Source organism: Camelus ferus, chromosome 21, assembly GCF_009834535.1.
Source record: "Camelus ferus isolate YT-003-E chromosome 21, BCGSAC_Cfer_1.0, whole genome shotgun sequence".
In the NCBI taxonomy this organism is placed as follows: Eukaryota; Metazoa; Chordata; class Mammalia; order Artiodactyla; family Camelidae; genus Camelus; species Camelus ferus.
Window position 1 is genome coordinate 10,754,215 of NC_045716.1, and position 20,111 is coordinate 10,774,325.

Genomic DNA, 20,111 nt, shown 5'->3' on the forward strand with positions numbered 1-20,111 from the left:
ACTATGGGAGAAAAAAGAGAAGCATTCTCTTTAAGATGCTCATCCAATATCATGAATTATTCTAAACCTTTCATATAACTAAAAGGCTGCCTTTAAGGGTTGGAATTTTAAGTTTAAAATTCTTCAGTGTTGAGAATTGGTTAGCATGCCTCCCTACCAAGCACTGGCTCTATTCCTCTATCATTAAAATGTCCTGTCTTGAGACATGTAAACCTACTCATCTCTTTCCCCTACTTTCATTTTTTCCATGTCTTCAAATTTATCATAAATATAAGTATACAATCAAAATATTTTATTTTCTGGCCAGGAAATCAAGCAATCAGCACATAAAGGCTATTCTTGACTTTTTAATCCTTACTAAATAGTTCTTTCTTCAGCAGGAGTTTCTTTGTCTCCAAAATATCAGAGGACTCTGACTCTACAGTTGGAGATATTTCATCTTTCCACTTTCTGTATCTTAATTGTGGTGTGGGCTACACGAAACCACACATATTAAAACTTATAGAACTGTACACCAAAAAAATACAACTTTTCATCATTTAAATTTTAACACTCATACAGCAATATAATCAACCTTCCACCTCTGTCAAAAGCCTCATTTCAATAGCATCTTTTCCCTGTTTTTAAAATAAAATTCCTTTATCTGTTCCTTCAGAAGTAATTCTTCATATTGTGTTCTTCAGTTAAGATCTGCAAAACTTAAACCTAACATTAGTTATTTAAAAATACAGATCAAGAGACAATAGTCATTGCAAAAAAACACAAATTGTAATTGGAACTGAAAAATTACAAAGTGGTTTTTTGAAGATTAAATTGTGTTAAGGATAGTTTTATTGGTATATTCTTTCCTCTTTGAAAGTTGACAATCCATATGCTATATTCATACTGTTTCCCAATTATTGGAAATATTTAATAAGCTACAATGCACATCTTTAAAACGCAATGGGCAAACTGGAATTTTCTACTTGCCCAAACTTAAAACTTAACCCATTTGCCAATAAGTTCTAAGTTTTTTGTTCCTAGTGACCATTTCTCCAGCCTCCCAATTGTTTTTGATGTTGTTCTACATGTGTCCTTAATATGTCTCCTCAAGGAGCCTTCTGGAGCATCCACAGGCCTCCACAGGGTCTTTACGCAAATAGAAAAACATACCCTCTGGGAAGACACAGGTACTCCTTGGGGAGAGGGCTGATGCCTTGGGAGGGAGAGGGGATGTGCAGGTGCAACCTCCCCCAGGAAGCCTTAACCAGGCAGGGCACAGGACTCCGCAAGCAGAACATGGGCTGGATTTCAGTCCTTGTTGCCTCCTTCAGCCTGGCATCTTTGTGCAGCACACAGATGGTACAACCATATACAGCAGCCCTGCACTTTCAGATTATTCATTAGGAAAGGAGGAGGGAGGAAGATCAGTTATTAGCTTCCCTAGGCACCCATTCTCTAAACTACAAGTGCATCCATGAGGGGATCTTACAATCTCATCAGGAACTTGTCCTCCCTTTACCTTTAACTTTCTACTTCTCATTGTTCTCTTTTCTGTTTTAAATGTGGTTAAGACCCATGTGACATCAAATATTAAATTAGAGAAACAGGAAACACAATGTGATCATCATAACACTCCTCTAAGATAGGGAAAACGGGTATTACCCTTACTGCACAGATGAATGCAGTGTACCCAAAATGTGAAGAAAAGTCACTTACTCCCAAAGTTTAACAGCAGGCACAAAATGACAAAGGGACTAAACCTAAGTTTTTAAACTCCTAGTCCATAGCTAATTTTGAGTACTCAACACACCTAAAAAATCAAGAGGTCTCACTACTTATTCCTCCCTGCTGAATGAAACTTTCACCCTCATTACTTGACCTAAAGTTTCTTAGGGTCACCAAGGTTTGCTCAAGCCAAATCCACAGAGCCATTTCGCACATATTTTTCTGAACTCTGCTACTTTTGGCTCTAATAATCCTATTTTTTTATTATTCTCTTCCACCCTTATTTCTGTAATGACTTTTCTTCAGTTATTCATTCTTGTTCTCCTTCTCCTGTCATACAGTGTCTCAGACATCCTGTTACATTTCTGTCCAAATAAACCCACTCCATGTTGCAGTTCATCATGGAAACGGTTGTCCCTAATATGCAGTTAAGGTTCTAATTTATATCTCTACTCCTGTAATGCTGCTATTTCCTGTTTGATGAATTTATCCCATTTCTAGGCTTTCAACACTTCTGGTCTTCATTAATTCCAACTGTTGCCTGATCCAAACCAGTATTCATTTCTCACAGCAGTTATATCCCAAAAGGGATAAAAATGACTACTGATGGTATATTAAATGATTTTAAGTGGCCCATGGAGGAATATTGAAAATTACATGTTTATTTTGAGACATATGGAAGGGGGGGACTGTAATACCAGTAATCATGTAAATTTTCCTTTTAAATTAACTTAATTAAATAAAAGACAATACACTGAATTAAAAAAAATTGATAGACGGTTTGAAAATAAAGCAAAAATTGCGACTGACTTAAGCCTGGGAAACACTGGCCACTGGGTAATCCATGTATTATATAGGAGTCAAACACTCAAGCTCTGGGTCAATGATTCAAATCTCCCTAGCTAGTAACTTGGAACAAATTACTAAATCTCTTTACATTCCAATTTTCTAGTTGTATAATGGGAATAAAATAATCCATATCCTAGGCTTACTATATGGAACGAGAGATAATCCACAAAATGTTATCAGCTCAGTGCCTGGCATGGTAAGTGCTTACAAAATCCTAATAATTACAATTACTCGTAAACAACAAGTTCATGCTATATATAGTGCAGGAAACTATATTCGATAATCTTGTAGTAACTTACGGTGAAAAAGAATATGAAAACGAATATATGTATGTTCATGTATGACTGAAGCATTGTGCTGTACACCAGAAATTGACACAACATGTAAACTAACTATACTTCAATAAAAGACACACACACACACACACACACACACAAATGGGGGAAAAATTACTCTTAGTCTCTTCTGGCCACATGCCTTTATTTGTAATCAACTGGGCTCCTGATCTATACTATAAACAATTTTCCATATTTGGATTTTCTGCTGCAAACTTACATTACCTGCTTGCTACCTTTAACTTTTGGTATGAATCTAAAGATTACACTATGACTTTTAATATTAATCCTTAAGACTGCGAACATCTTGGCAGTAGGAACCAAAAGCCACTTTCCTGATGCACTAGGCCTTACAAAATTAAAAGAATCTTTAATGTTTGTTGAATAAACCTAAAAATTAAGAAGCATAATCTGATGCAAATGAATCTCACAATGCATGCTACACAAACTATTTGAAAGCATCTGATACTATTTTATTAGATAAAGAAAGAGGAAAAATGATACCTATTCTTTTGCTCCACTAAGATATTTGTCAGTTGACTCTTAATTGTGGGTGTATTCTTTGTGGTTCCTAATTTCATTCATACATATATAATAAACTCGAGGTATAGCTAACCACTGTACGAAGTGATAAGGACATGGAAACAGTCTAGTAAAAGCAAACAGACTAATATTAGAACACAGATAAGAAAATAGAAAACTACTGGATAGTACATTGTGTAAATGATACACAACAGTGTTTTTTTAATACTAGATGTGCCCACAAATGCTGATTATGGCCTATCCCTCTTAAACGTAGAGCACCTACTAGCACCACACGAGGGTGAGTACATTACAGTACACCGACATAGTAACTCCACTGCTAGCCTGTGTTCAACTCTAGGTATATGCTAACCACATAAAAGTTTTTGTTTGCTAACTAGACAAATGCTGAAACTCAGTAACAGCCCTTGTTTGATCTGATTTTTCCAGCAAATATGTACACACACAGGCCCCCCAAAACTTGACATGCATTCTGTCAACCTAGAGCAAGATAATGACTAGAAATATAACTGCCCAAAAGGTCTGTTTTTATTTAGCCCTCTGGAGAACACTTTACCCAAAAAGATATCCTGACTGATTCATCAATGACATTATGGAGAATGTTTAAATGTATGACTCAAAACAAACTTACTAATTCTCAAGACTTCTAAGCAACAGTTAACACAGACTGAGATAAGCTTTCACTGTGTTACCCTATTCAAAGGTGACAAGTCTCACTTTACTTAAAGTATTAGTCATAACTCAACCAGACATAACTTTTACATCTCCTTCTCATTAAGAATAGGGTTCTGAACCAATCTGTGTCAACATTTTATCAATGATCCATCCTTGACTTACACAAATATGGCATAAATAGCCTCTGAAACACAAATTACTCAACTGACTTACAAAACTAAAGTGATGTTTGGGAGTGGGGGGTTGGGGACGGGAGGCAATCACTAGGAGGGAAAGGGGGACATAATATAATCCTCAAAGACATTTTACCAGTAAGTACTGCGGGATGGAGTAGACTGAGGGGACACGAGGTTGGAATGAGCCGTAACTTCTGTATTTTCACTATGCATAATACACTGATCCCAGGGGTACTGACTAGAGCATAACGAACTCTTTAAGAAACAAAATCAAGTATATACTTTTTTTCCTTTTTTAAAAGATATTTAGGTCTAAAAATCCTAAAAAAAGAAAAGAAAAGAAGAACCACTTCTTAAGTTCCCAAAGAATGTATACTCCATTCTAAAAATATTCAGATTACCTTCTGCTTGGAGGAGAGTATTTTCTTCTAGCAGTGTTGTCATTCTCCTTGCACGACTAGCTGACCTTTTACCATGTACTGAGCACAGTAATAAGCCTTTTACATACGCTGTCTTTGTAATCCTACAGCAAGCCTGTTGGATTGCTGGTACTGTTATCTCCATTTTACAGATGAGGAAAGACAGCGCAGAAATCAAAATTTAAAAATTGTGTCTTACTACAGAGTTAGGGTCTTGCTCAACTGACCTTTATATAGGAAAAGGGCACAATAATCAGCTTCTAACCCATCCCCAAAGCAGCTATAAACAATTTTTTTACATATCGCAACACTTTAACCTTCACATGCAACAATGTTTCTATACCGGATAAAGCAAAACAAAAACTAGGTTAATAATGCTGCATCTTAGTTACTAGAACTCATAAAACTACGAGGAACAGAGAGGCAGTCTGACGGCTTAGAGCAACCCTTTTGGGTTTAGACATCTGGGTTTGAGTCTATACAGCACCATCAATAACTGCTGTGTGACCATGGTCCAACTAATTTCTCAGATTTCATTTACTCATCTGTGAAATGGGGATGACAACAGCACATCCCTCAAAGGCTTGCTGTAGTTTTAACAAAGAGGATGTGTGTAAAGGTCTTATTTCTGTGCTCAGTACATAGTAAACGGTCAACTATGGAGGAGGGAGAACAGCCACATATATAAGCCCACTAGACCAAAAATAAAAGTAAAAAGTCTGTATTTTGAAAATTCCATTATAGGCAAGGAGAAAATAACTATTTGAATATACGCTAGAGATAGAACTCAAATTTAATCTATTCCTCTTTTTTTTTTTTTTAGGGGAACAATGCATCTGAGGTGGGCCAGAAAAGATGCTGCAGTGCATCTGTGACACACACCTAAAAATGGCTCCAGTCAGAGCAGCATCTTAATTACCAACAAAGGAGGTTAAATCTACTTTTAACAAATGCTAGAGTTAAGCTTGGTGGACCCTTAAGCATCATCCTATCATTTTAATCTGCAGGAGTAAGCTATCAAGCACCTAATCAAGGATCCCGGATTCTTCTGGTGCATTCCAAATGAAAATCTTACAGCACAGCCGCCTACTGTACAATTCCAAGCACCCTGGTGAGGTATGAATCTACAGACCTAGGCTGAAGATCGGCCAATGCGGAAATCCGGGTAGCTTTAGAAGACAGCAAACATCAGGCATGTCAGAAAGCTCAAAAAAAATCTCAGATCAAGTTAAAACAAATATGCAACCCTTTAAAGGAATTAGACGCATTCTTCTCAAGCAAAGGAAGAATCTATCAGCGTTCTTACTGGCCTCCGTGCCCTTTTCTTCAAGTCCTAAAGCGGGGGCTTTGCCGTAACATCAATACTAATGCCATCTCAGAGAATAAGCTGCAGAGTGGGGTTCAGCATGCAGGTTCGGGGATGCAGAGGCCCAGGGTGCGAATAGACTCTCCGAACCCGCCCCTGGAGTTGGGGCAGCACAGCCCTAGCGGAAGTAGGGTTGGTCCTGATTCCCCGAAGAGCCTCTCACCGAGCCCGGTCTTTAACCGGGTCTCTCCCGCACACTGCTCACTGCAAATTTCACCGTCACCACCCACGGAGAAGAGGTGAGCACTGAAGGCCCTAGGAGAGCCCTTGACTTGTTTAGGGGACGCATCCCCACACTAGAAAAGAGACCGCGCACCCGCCTGTCCTACGGGAAGGAAACTCCCTTCCCTTACCCGGCAACGCGAGTAATCCCCCGCAGGGCCCAAGCAGGGCCTGGGTAGGAGGAGACCGACGGGTCCGGAACTCCCGCTGCAGACCACATGGGGCGGGTGTGACTCCGGTTTCCCGCTCCCCGAGCAGGAGGCCGAGGCTCCCCCGGACAGAGATGATGGCAGCCAAAGGGGAAACGGGGATGCCCGGACCCACCCAGGGCCCTGTCCACGCGGCTCCCCGTGTCCGGGGGCCAGGACCGGGGTGCGCTCCCACGCCCCGGGCCGCCCCGCGCCAGCCCTCCGGATGGGGCCCGCTTTGGTCGCAGCTCCTACGCCCGAGCTTTCCTTACCGGCCAGGGTGAGTGTCAAGCTGAGTGTGCTGGCGCACTTCGAGGGGCCCCGCCGAGCTCTGATCGGGGGAAGGGGGAGGGGAGGCGAAGGGTAGGGGGCGGCTGGAAGGACCACCGAACCCGGAAAGCCGAAGCTGCGGATGGACAAACCGCCAAAGCACTTTCGCTGCTTCCCGAGAGGGAGATAGCGAGCGAGAAAAAGAAGCAAGATGGCGGCTAGCCAGCCCCTACGTACGACGTCATGCGGCGGCGTACGTCAGGCAAATCCCCGCAAGACCGCCCCCCGGCGCAGAGACGGCCGGATCACGTGAGGTCTCCGTGGCGGCCCAACCAGGGAGGAAGGCGACGGCGCCTTCTGCTGGACGGAGGGAGTCCCTGCAATCAGAGCTCCCGCTGCAGGGTAGAGTTCTCCTGAGACCTGTCCAGGAGCTCTTAAAGAGACCTCGATTACAGGTTGATAAGCCTCAGGGAAGTGAGCACTCTTGGATGTGCTGGATAGGTGTGTGAATTGGTTCAACCCGCGGTTTGGCAGTGTGTATCAAAAGTAAGCCGTACCTAATCTTTAACCTTGGTATTTGACAATATCCTGATATTTTCCAGAAATGCACCTACACAATATTCATACCCAAACCTGTCCGTTGATAAAGATACAGATAAATACACTATGATCCATTCATATTATGGACTATTTTGAAGCCATTAAAGTCACAATAATATTTAATAACCAGGGAAATGTTTAAGCCATCATTACACTATGAAAACACACACATATGTATATTCATAGAACAAAAGACTCAAAAAATGTACTTCAAAGTGTTAATAATGATAAACATGTTAACAAGTTTTTAGAGCCATCAGCTTTTAAAAAATATTTTATGTATGCCTATCTGTAATTTTCAAATTTTATAATCAGAAAAAGTTGTAATGTATAATGAAAAATTTGTATGAGTCCTAAAATTGTTATAAGAAACAAATGATAAATATATACATACATATATAGTGTATATATAGTGTGTGTGTACATATATTAGTCACCAAAGATTTACTGAACACCTACTATATGTGCTAGGTACTGGGATACACAGGTAAAGAACAGCTAAGATCTTGGTCCTAAAGAAACAGTTTAGTGATGCAGATCAAAGAATAGATTTTGATATGTGCAGTGAAGGAAACAAGCAGGGTATTAAGATAAAGAATAACCAGGAAGAGGGGCAGGAGGAATTTAACTTTAGAAAGGGTGGTCAGTGAGTATCTTTCTAAGAAGATGCCATTTAAAGTGGGACCTAAATGATAGCAAGAAGCAGCAATACAAAGGGCAGGTGGAACAGTGCTCTGGACCAAGTGAACTGCAATTGCAAATGTCCTGATTTGGGAAAGGGCTTGGAATGTTCTAGGAACTAGGAGGAGTATGTCTGGAGTTTAGTTAAGAGAGAGAGTGGCACAAAAAGAGAGACAAGAGCTAGGCTCAGCGGGGCCTTGGAGGCTGGAGTAAGGCATTCAGAATGTCTTCTAGGTGCAGTGAAAAGCCATTGGAAGATTTTAAGGAGGGGAGCCACATGATCCAATTTTACATTTTAAGGATATCACCATTACTGCTGAGTGAAAAGTGTGAATAATGTTTTGGAGGGAGGTAAGAATGGAAGCAAGGAGCCCCAGTAGGCTATAACGAAGAAATTGCAGTAGTGAAGAATGATAGTGTCTTGGAGTAGGATAGAGGCAGTGGGATGGAGAGAAGTAAAAAGGTTTGGTATTTATTTTGGAGCTAGAACATATTTGCTTGTGGGAGATGACCACCTCTAAAGGGTATGAAGAAAAGAGAAGATTCAATGATGACTTACAGATTTATGACTTGAACAATGGGTGTATGAGAGTGACATTTATAGAGACTATGGAAATGGGGGAGGGAAGGAAAACAGTCTGGTTGGTGGAACAATAAAAATTGAATGTTAAAAAGAAAAAATTGAGAAAAAATCCATTTTGGACCTGTTAAATTTGAGATGTTCATGTAAAATTCAGCTGTAGACTAAGTATGCAGTTGACCTGCATGTTCAAACTCAGGGGGAAGGTTGGGGTTGGCGACAGAGATTTGGGCTTCATAGATGTGTTTCATATATTTTTCACATGTATTTCAGAGACATGTACTTAAAGTAGTGGGAAGAGATAAGATTACTCAGAGACAGAGAGTAGAGAAAGAAGAGAAAAGGCTCAGCCCTGAAGAACACCAACATTTAGAGGTTAGGCAGAGGTGGACTTAGCAAAGAACACTAAGGAGATGCCAGAGAACTGGGAAACCCAAAGAAGATGATGTCAAGGAAGTGAAGGGAGGAGAGTATTACAAGGTGTGAGCAATCAACTACGTTAAATGCTGCTGAGAGGTCAAGTCATCTGAAGAAGAAGCCAGAAGTGCCCATTATATTTGGCAACATGGAAGTTCCTGGTATCTGTTACAAGAAGTTTTGGTGGAGAAGTGAGGTCAGGAAGCCATATGGTGTTGAACTAAAAAGGAGATAGATGCTGAGAAAGTGGAGACCATAGATAAACAATTTTTTCGAGAACTTGGACTCTGCCATGAGAGTGAAACAGGTGGTGGCTGGAGGGAATGCGGAGTAAAGAGAGACATTTAAAAATATTGGAAATAGTAGATCATGCTTGTATGTTGATGGGAATAACCCAGAAGAAGGAGGTGGGAGCAACTGTTTAGTAGAAAGAGGGAAGACTTAAAAAGATAGTCTGTGTGAAGGTGTGAAGGGGTGAGACAGAGCACTGCCTGAGGATTCACTTTTGAAGGAGAACAGAGGAGCAGCCTTAGGGACAGTTGAGGATTTGATGGTGGGAGCATAAGGGAAGTCCCACCGATGGCTTCTGTTTTCTCAGCAAAGTAGGGGACAAGGGAATCTGCTGAAAGGGCTTGGAGTGTAGGAGTTTGAGGAGAAGGAGATTCAAAAGTTTCAAAAGTTATTTCTCAGGGAGTGAAAAAGTAAACCTAGTGTGAGGAACAGAGTAGACTGGGCATGCTCTGCGGAGAGCACTTTTTGAAGTTTGGGATTATGGATATAAAATACGCCGCTCAGTTTATTCATATGATTTTGCCAGTAGTGTCAGCTCTTCGGTATAGCTATGGAGACGGTAGTAAGATTCACCTATGCTGGGTTTTCCCAGGCAAGTGTAATGCAGGCAGGTGGGGTGTCTGTGTGTGAGGGACTAGAGTGATGTTAATATTCTGTTTAAACATATTGTGGATGTGTAGTAAATGGCAACTTGTGTCCATTCTATGAATTATTTATGGTATATTTTAAAGTCCAAGAATTCCCTACCACCTCTTCTCATCTGAGCTGTCTTCCACACCATTATGGTCATGGAATTGTCACTGTAGCAATGTTGGAATAAGTAAAATAATAGAGAGGTAAATTGCAGGCACTACACCCTCCTCCCCACTCCCCCACCCCCACTAAAATCAATGACTTTTTGCAGTGGAAAAACTTGGCTGATACAGGGTCACTGGCAGGGGAAGACCTGCTGACTGTCCCCAAGAGGACAGGGAAACAAGACTTCGGTGAATTTTCCAAAACACTCCAGGATGTGATCTAGAGTGTCTTGAACAGAAATATCTTTCTTTAGCAACATAGAACAGCTCCAGCATCAGATAAGCTTACATTAACCAAGGTCTCAAGACTGATAATATATAACCAGAGTAGTTATTAATTTCCAACAGCTGTAATTTATATGCCTGAATACTCAAAACTGCAAAGGCAGCACATTTTCTATGTAGACAGCCCTACTCAGGAGGACAAAGGCATTATCAGAAGGTTGCTTGAATGAGCACAGATTCAGAGCAAGTGGAGTTGTGTGTATGAACTGTTCTTGACTCGTCTGTCTCCATGACAGGATGACTTTGTCCCCAGGATAGAGATACTCAGTTTCCAATGGCTGCAACTTGCTACACTGAGCTCCAATACAGTAGGGACATCCTGCCATGCTGTTGATTTGGGCTCTTTCTCTCCTGACGGTGCTTGGATGGGCACTGGCCCTAACGTCCCCCTGTATGCTCTTTTCTGTGTTTCCATGGTTACCCAACCGTTAGCAATGTTCTTCAATAAAAATCGTTACAATTAAGTCAGGCCAGTTTGTGTTTTAAAGGTAATTTTGCTTACTTCTGCTCATATCCATTGTATGTGATCTTAAAGCTTAGCTCTCAGAAAACAGTCTTATTATCCTTACTTCCTATATTTTGGAGAAAAACCTGACTGCAACTTCTAGGTACTGGTACAATATCAAAGCCAAATAATACTCTTTTAAAAATTTACTTTTGTTTTGAATTACTGGTACCTCTCCTAGCACCCTTTCAACATAGATAAACTTGTCATAACAAACATGTTTTCATGGCAGATTGAATAAAAATTTGCATTTAATTTCCAGTCTGCCATTTAAAAATTAATTTTAGGGTAACATTATTAAATTGCCAACTGGTATATGAAATCAGGAAAACCAGTTTCATACTGAAAACAAATTGATTCTCCAAACAACATGACCTATTTTGTTTGTGATTGCCCAGCCTTATTTGCTGTGATTGCCCAGCCTTATATTGAGTTTCTGCCCCTCTCATTGAGATCGATCCTACAAACCTGTAGGCACTGGAGACTTATGGGGTATTATGTGAAAAGTAAAAGAACCGATGAAGGTATCACACTTCATTAGTAGAAGTGTTTCCTAAATGTTTATGTGAACATGACAATTTTGGTTTCTTTTCACCAATGGCCTAGCAAATCATATTTAGTAAAATTGTGAAATAGTATACGCCTGTGTAATGAAAACCATAATACCCAAACACTGTATGAAAATGTAATCTCATTTTTCAAACCTCAACAGATATTGTAATTTTGCTAATAAAGAAAAATATTGCTAGTCCTTTGAAAAATTACCTTTTGTCAACTTGTGAAAGGTTATACAATAAATATATGATAATATTTGTGATATGAATATATTATATGTTAAGTAGGATAATTATTTTTATTATGTATGTATTATATAGCTATTAAATGATAATATATGTGTTACTATTGATCAACTATCAGTCTATCATTAATTTGCTCAGCAATCCCTTTTATAATGGAATAAAAGGTACAGTTTGGCTAAATGTATGGTTCATTTATCACAAGTCATATGTCAGTGAAATTTGAATTAACTGAGATTTATTGTCCACTGAAAATTTCCCCAGAATTTTCTTAGCTGAGAGGAGAAACTAAGTTTTTGAAGCCTTGGATTTAAGTTGAGGGTATAGTGTTGTTAATGAATAGAGAAGATCACAGGAGAGGAAAGGAGAGGAAAAGTGAGGAGATAAAGGACGGAGACTTACGGGCTCCCAGTTTTGCCTCAGGCTGGAAGTTCACCTGAGTCCAGAAGTGAGTCATGGTAAAGGGCAGGGACTGAGACCAAAGGGAAAGGGAGTGGGTCTAGGAAATGTAGAGCAGAAAAGGTTACAGAGGAAACTAGCCAGGTGATAATTAAAGATACAGAAAAGGTGATTTCTCAATGTTTTAGGACAGATAATAGAAACTTGAGATATTGCTGATAGATATAGATACAGTACTCAGTTATTACCTCTAAATCTAAATTGTAACTCTGGCTGCTGCTGGTAGCATTTCTCAAAGTATAAGTCACTTTTAACCTTTTTTTTTTGGCTGCCCAACCAATTGTGTGTAAAGTATATAATTAAACCACCAAGTTTAAAATCACTTATTGCTACATAATAATTAAGAGAAGTAAGTTGGATAGTACATTTCTTTGTGAGCAGTGGGACTAGGTTTTTTAAAATAACTTTCAGGCTTTTAGTGGAACAGAGAATTATTTTGTGTTACATAGTATCAATAGTTCACACCTAGTTCAGATTTTGTTTCTTTGTATTTTCCATTTTTTTTTCTGCTAGGGTTAATTAAAGAGTTATTTCAGAAATATTTCTTTGCTTTGCTGAGAGTCTCAGTGAGATAATTGCTTCAAATGGGAATTAGTTCTAAGTACAATCCTCAAGAGATTGGACTATTGTTAACTTTATAGGGCACTGTCTTGATAGGAAGAAGAGAAAAGAGGAATAGTGATTGAAACAGGATTGAGAAAAAACTTCTCAAAGTATTTAACAGCCTGGGTAAATTGTAGTGAAATTAAACTCTTCATGTCACTATTCATTATTACCTATATGTTACCAATGAGACAGGAAGGAAGGGGGCAGGGCACAATCATTAACAGTTTGACACAGCAATTAGTACCAAGATGGCAGAAAACTCAACTCCCAATAGAGCTTGAGGCCTATGATGGTGGGAAGTTTGACTTCCAGCAGACCTTGAGCTTCATTATAAGCTCATTGTAATATATTAGCATGGTAAACGTCACTCCCACAGGTACCATGACAGTTCTGAGGCTAACCATAAAAGGTCAAAAAGTGGGTGGGGCAGGGCCCAGTTCCTGGGAATCCCCTACCCTTCCCCAAAGTAGCTGAAATAATCCTCCTACTCATTAGCATGTGAAATTACCAAGCCTATAAAAACGAACAATCCCACACCTCATGGTTGTGCTCTCTCTGGCCTTCTGAGGTGGCCCACACTTTGACTATGGAGTGTGTATCTGCTTTTACTTTAACCACCCTCCCACCCCTGACACACACGCCTCATGGCCTGAGATGGCCCACACTCGGTCTGTGGAGAGTGCATCTCTCTGAATAAATCTACTTTTACTCAACTGTGACTCACTCTTGACTTCTTTCCTGCAGGAAGCCAAGGAGCCTCACTTCACGGGGCATGTCCTAGGGAAGACCAAGGCCTGGGATACAGCCATCCTTACGCCCCACATTTTTCCCGGTTTCATCAGTATTCGTTATTACTTTTAATTGGAAAGCCTTAATGTTACCGAACAAAAGTCAGTGTGCACGAAGCATGGTGAAGCCAAACAAACCGAAATGTCAGAGTGTGGAGCTGAGAACAGTTAATTGCAGCAAGGAGGATGGGCAGCTTGCACTCAAAAAGCCTGAATTTCCCAATGGGTTTTGGGGGAAAATTTTTATAGGCAAAGTTTGGGGTGAAGGCTATAGGGTGAGTGTGACTTTCTTCAGATTAGCTGGTGGTGAGGGAACCAGGCAGTGCTCCAGGAATCTTGTGCTCAGCCTAAAGTTGCCATCCTCCACCTTGGTGGGGGACTTAGTTTCTGCAGAACTCAAAGATATTGTTATGTATATTCCTTAAGGGGAATCAGGACCCTGCCTCAAGGTTGCACTATTGTTTCTTGACTGTTCCTTCCTTGTCTCTGGACTCCCTCCCTTACCTGATTAGCAGCTGTTTGAATCTGCCCTTTGGAACTCAGGGAAGGTCAAGGAAGCTGAATGAAGCCTATTTCTTACAAACAAGAAACAGGGGACACAAAGGATTTGTACCGGGGAGGACCCCACAGAGTCCCGCTCTGTTTCATTAATTACTGTAATGATTAATAAAATAGTAGCACCTGTTAGGCTACACATTACCAGACTACCTGCTCAACCTTGGAAAATGCTAGCAGGATGATGAATCATCTCAGTTAGCATAAGGCTGTCATGGTTTTTCTCCTGAAGGGCCCGTGATCCAGGAAACTTCTCAGTTCAGGGTCACCCTATGCTGGCTACAATGAAGTGGTAATGTAGATCATAGTTCTAAACTTCTTCCACATTAAAATCTCCTTTTGATCTTTGCTGTCTGTCTGAGAAGATGCCCTTTCTGGAGACAGAGAAACTTGCCTGATAACAGAGAAGGTTCTTTTTAATCTTGAGGGGTTAACCAGGCTGGAGAGAAGTGAGAAGTTAAGCCTGAGGAACCCTTGGCAGCAAATGAACACACCATTGCTGTGGTTCTCACCTGGCTGTTTCTGCTGCATTAACTTCTACCCTGTGACAGCTACAAATTATCACAACCTCCCTGGGGCCAGCACTTTTGTGAGTCATTCACACACATTTTACATGGCAAATTTCAATGCAGTTTATAAAACTGAGGCTCCCAAAGGATAAGGGGCTTGCTTTGAACTCACAATACTAATTGGTGCTAGAGCTGGTGTTTGAACTGAGGTTTAACTTCAAACAAAGCTGATGCCTTCATTCACTCTGTAGTCTCCCAGGTTGTCTGAAAGGCTCTTTGTGTACTTTCTCTGACCCTTTACTCAAGGACAGTACCTCCTCATCACTTCCATATGACCTGGAGGTACAGAGACTGATACTGTTGACAAGATCAGGCTCTTTCCTTGCTGGTAGAGCATTATGTCTGTGCTGGTGAAACCTCCCTCAGCTCAGTGACAGAAGGTGATTTAAAAAGCACAAAAAGAATAAGCATGAACAAAATGCTATGCATTGTTGAAAGATCAACACCAAAAGCAAGAAATTCTTTTGTTTAAAATCAGTAAGTAATAGGGTGGGGGAGGTGGGGAGAGGCAAAAATAAATAAAATAAAATGAAATAAAATAAAATAAAATAAAATAAAATAAAATAAAATAAAATGAAATAAAATAAAATCAGTGAGTAATAAATTATCTGTAATTTGGTCTATCTGATACAATTAAAAACACTAAAGTACCTAGATTACTGATTTGGAGAGTGAAATCCTCACTCTCCTTAAAATTCAAATTGAATCAACAATTCAGCAATGCATTAACTATCTACCCAACTTAATCAGTGTTATGGAATGAGGAGGTAATGAGTATGCATTTAAGCTGACATGGTACCATGCAAATAGAAGTTCTAGTTATTTGCTTGACATTTTGACCTTTAAGCTCAAAGTATGAAAGAAAATTTTGGCCTCAAGATTATTATTATTATTTTTCATCACATAAGTTGCAAAAGGAACTTTTTTCCAGGAACAGTGGAGAAAAAAAAATGTCTTCAGTGAGCAACAGCCTGTTGCCTGTTCTCTAGCAGTGTGACTTCTCAGCTAACCATCCAGCCAATGGTACTAACTGAGGGTTTAAGGACTTACTAGGATAAAGTGTCTTGTTAACAAATAAATCGTAACTAACTATTGTCACCTTGCATTAGAAGAAATTTTTCTTAAATCACCCTAGAGGGAATTTTGCTTTAAAGAATTGGTATCAATCTTGCAAGTAAGTATTGCACAGAACTTTGACAGGTTCATACCTGTTGCCAAGAATTGAGCTTTTTCTAAGTGGATCACAGAAAATAAATGGAGTGGGAATTCATAATGCATTACTCAAACAGTGTATTCGCCATTTGTAAATGTCATGATGTATATCATAAATCTGTATTATTTGCTTTAACAGGGGACATTTAACTTTATATATACTTTACTTAATTTTTTTCCTTCAACAAATATTTAAGAACTTATATCAGGCACTGTGCCAGCCACAGAGGAGATAAAAATGAGTAAGACAGTTTATACTCTTGCTCTCAGGGAGTGAATCACCAAGTGGGAGGAGATGGGGGTAAAGTCAAAAAAAAGTTATAAGCAATTATAACTAATGGTAGTACGTTTCCCACTGATGAGGGAATTAAAAGGTACATGTGAACCAAAGATTAGGCATTTAACCCAGATCTGCAGAGACAGCTGGTTAGAGAAGATGAATCCTAACATTTCATAGGAATTAGATACATACGTGGGTGTGTGTTAGAGTGAGTGTGTATCTGTGATGGGGGAGGTGTGGTGATATGTGGTGGGACAAGGTTTAGGGAAAGGGAGGCAGTTGGATATAGAGAGGGGTGAGGAATGTTCGAGGCAAAGGAAACATCATGTGAAAAGACACCCCCAAACCAAAGGGAATGTGGCACGTTAGAGGATTTAAAAGTATTTTGGTAGCTCTGTTGATAAGGTGAAAGAGAAGGAGTAGAAAAAGTAGAAGGAGTAAAAAGCAAAACTGCAGAGGTGATCAGAGACCAGACTGCAAAGAGCCTTGACTCTGAGTCTGACATGAGTCTGACTTTTACTCCAGAGGCAAGAGGAGACTTTGGATGGATTTTCACTGGGATATTATGTAGCCTAGGTAAAATCTGTGAATTTTATTGACATCACACAAGAAATACAGCTTAATGGCATTATTTCTTTCAACAAGTATTAATTGAGCAGGTTTGATGCTTCAGTTGCCTCTGTATGAAGATAAAAATCTTTATCTGAAGGCTTTGTGTGATCCCCCACGCACCTTTCCAGCTTTCTCTGGCAGGGCGCTTTCTTTCTAGCTAGGCAGGACTGGATCTTAAACCAGGTCATGTGACGCTTTGCGCCTCTAGTCTTATGACCTTTGCCCCACTTTTTCCTTCTTCCCTCCACTGCTCTTTTCTGTTTTACCCCTGCTTTTGCATATACTTAATTATGAATGAGTATTTTCAATAATTGCTAATTAACGACTATTGAGCGCTTACTTCTTGTCCAGTTCTGTGCTGGACTGTAGCTCTTAACCAGCACAAAACCTGTCGTTGGTGTTATTGTCATTATTTTGCAAATAAGGAACTGTAACTTCCCTCAAGTCACACAGCTAGGAAGTGGAGTTCCTGGGTTTAGAAGGATTCATCTACTTCCTGTAACTTTCTGGTTACAGACTCTTGTGTAACATCCTCTAGCTCTCCCTCATAATTCTCACTGCATTTACTGGTAAATGTCTGACTTTCCACTTAAACTAGAAGCTGTATGAAGACAGAGACCCCATATGATCTGCATCTATGCCAGGGTCTAGTGTACTGTAAATGCTTACTACATACTTCTGGAGTGGATGTTGAATGGGTAGTAATTTCCATTGCACCGTGTATGGCAGCTTAGGGCCAACAGCTTGGATCCTGGAGTGAGAAAGAAGAGAAGTTCATAATCAAATCTGCCAATATATAACCTTGTATTTAGCTGGTATTTAAATTCTTTAAGCCTTAATTTCTTCACCCATAAAATAGAGATAGTAATACTTTTCCTCCTTATAGAATTGCTCTGAGGAATGAAGTTAAGATGATATCAAAAAGCTCCCACTACAGATATATGTATGTAAATGCATGACTGGGACATTACGCTGTACACCAGAAATTGACACATTATAACTGACTGTACTTCAATTTAAAAAAAAAGTTCCCAGTACAAGATGGGACACATGCTTTTGTCTTACCAAGTTTGAATGTAAAATATGCAAAGGCAAGTATCAAGTCTTGTAATCATTTTGTATCTCTACTGTGCCTGGCATATGTAAAATCCATAGTAGATAACCAAAAAGTAGCTATATTGAATGCCAGGAGGTGTTTCTGTGAGGCTAGAGCTTATGATTTTTTTTACTTTCTTACTTTACCAATCAAGGGGTAAAAATAAAGCAAAGTTTTCTTATCACTGTTTCCAAGCTGAGTGGGGTTGTTGCTGGCTGCTCAGGGTGGAGTGAGGGTGAGGTTACATAGATCAAAGTTGAAGCAGCAATCTCTCTATACCAGACAATGCAAGATGCAAGATACTCAGAAGACACATAGACCAGTAGACCTTGGGAGTGGCTAGAACTCACAGTTGCTACTTTCCACAATTTTGACTTATTTATTTATTCATTCAGGAAATATTTATATACATGACTATACATTGAGTGCTGCCCTAGGTACTCTGCGCAGTGATTCTCACACACTGTGGAGAAAAAGCACGTGAGGAATTGTTAAGATAACAGATTCTTGGGTCTCACACCCTGGGGTTTCTGTTAAAGGGCTGGGGGTGGGTCCTGGGGGCTAGTGTTAAAAAAATTCTTTATGTGATTCTGATTCGCTGTTCCAGAAAAGCAAATAGACTGAAGGTGCTGATCCTATTCACAAAGATGATTGGGAGAGGAACATAGCTAATAAGGAAAACTTAGTCAAGTAATATCAGTTTTTTGTTTGTTGATTTGATTTTGGCTCTAGGTAATATAAACTTTTTTGCCCATATCACCCTTCCTGCAAAATACAGCTTAAGGCTTCATGGAGAGGTCCAGTGCTATTGTATATTCATGATACTATTGTTGGGAGTGAAGGTGTGCTGGTAGAAAAATATGTGGGCTGATGGAATGTGTTTATATATTACACTGGTGTGTAATTAGAAGCACACATGATTATATAAACTCTGCGTAGGTCCAGTGAATTCCAGGTCAGGAAAAGATGAAATGCAATTGTCTGGGAGGTCTAATATCCTTACCAAATTGGCTGTCTATCCAGAAGAATTAGTGTAAAAATAAAGTATTGATAAGTGTCTTTCTATCAATGTCCAGAAAATGCCCCCATTATTGCCAACTCTGTGGACCCTGAAATTTGGGAATGGGGGTGAAGTAGGGATGCTGGAATCTTGACCCACACAAATACAAATTCAGCATGAACCCTGAATATGAAGGTATAGATTTGGAACAGTAGAAAATGCACTGAGAGCAGAGCAAAGGCACATATAAGAAAAAAAAAATAAAACTTTTCTCCTACTCAGTTCCAGGGTGTAGAATAATACACATCCGTTGCATTGTACATAATCAGGAATTTAATAGTCACTAGGTTGGAAAAGTTTGGTTCCAATGTTAAATCCAATCAACAAATATTATTGAGCAACTGCTGCGTATGGAGTGTCTTTCTAAATGTTCCAACAGAAGTAAAACTTCACTTTGACTCTAGGTTTATTCAGAGCCAAATGTTTTTACAAGCTATCTCAAAATTCCTTTCATTAGTATCTGCTTTTAGTATGGAGGGTAATGTGACCTATCACCCAATTACTATTTACTTATTTTTTTGTGATTTTTCACTTTTCCAAGTGTGACTGTTTTGAGGGTGTTTTGTACTAACTCTACATGGCAGATAGTTGAGTCATAGGACAGACTATTAACATAGGACTTTCCAAATGACTAAGTGCACACTTCATCCAAGGTCATGGATACAGGCTTTCACAACCACTCTACTTTAGCTTTAAATTTACCTTTTTGTCAAAATTTTCCACTATGAATCTAATTTTTTTTTTCTGAAAAAAGTATGATTAGATATATTAAACTGATTTTGAATTAAAACATCAGGAAGAAACAGATGACTAAAAATAACAGGATATGATTAATGGTTTTGATTCATTGCCTATTTTTATCCTCTTCTGGAATCTGAGTATCCAGATATGTATTTGCAGAGCAATATAAGAAAAAAATGAGATTGCAATCTTTAGTTTTGAAGTTCTTCTTTTGAGTTTTCAGCCTGATTGAAAGACTTGAGATCCTGATCCACTAGTGAGTACTCTCACAGAGTTAAATTTCTCCTGGACTAGATGTTAGCCTATTTCAGGATTTATTGTTAATTTTATGGGGTATGATAATGCTATTGTGATTATGTTGTTTGAAAATCCTCATCTTTTAGAGATATATATAGAAATATTTATAGGTAAAATCGTATGCCTTGGTTTT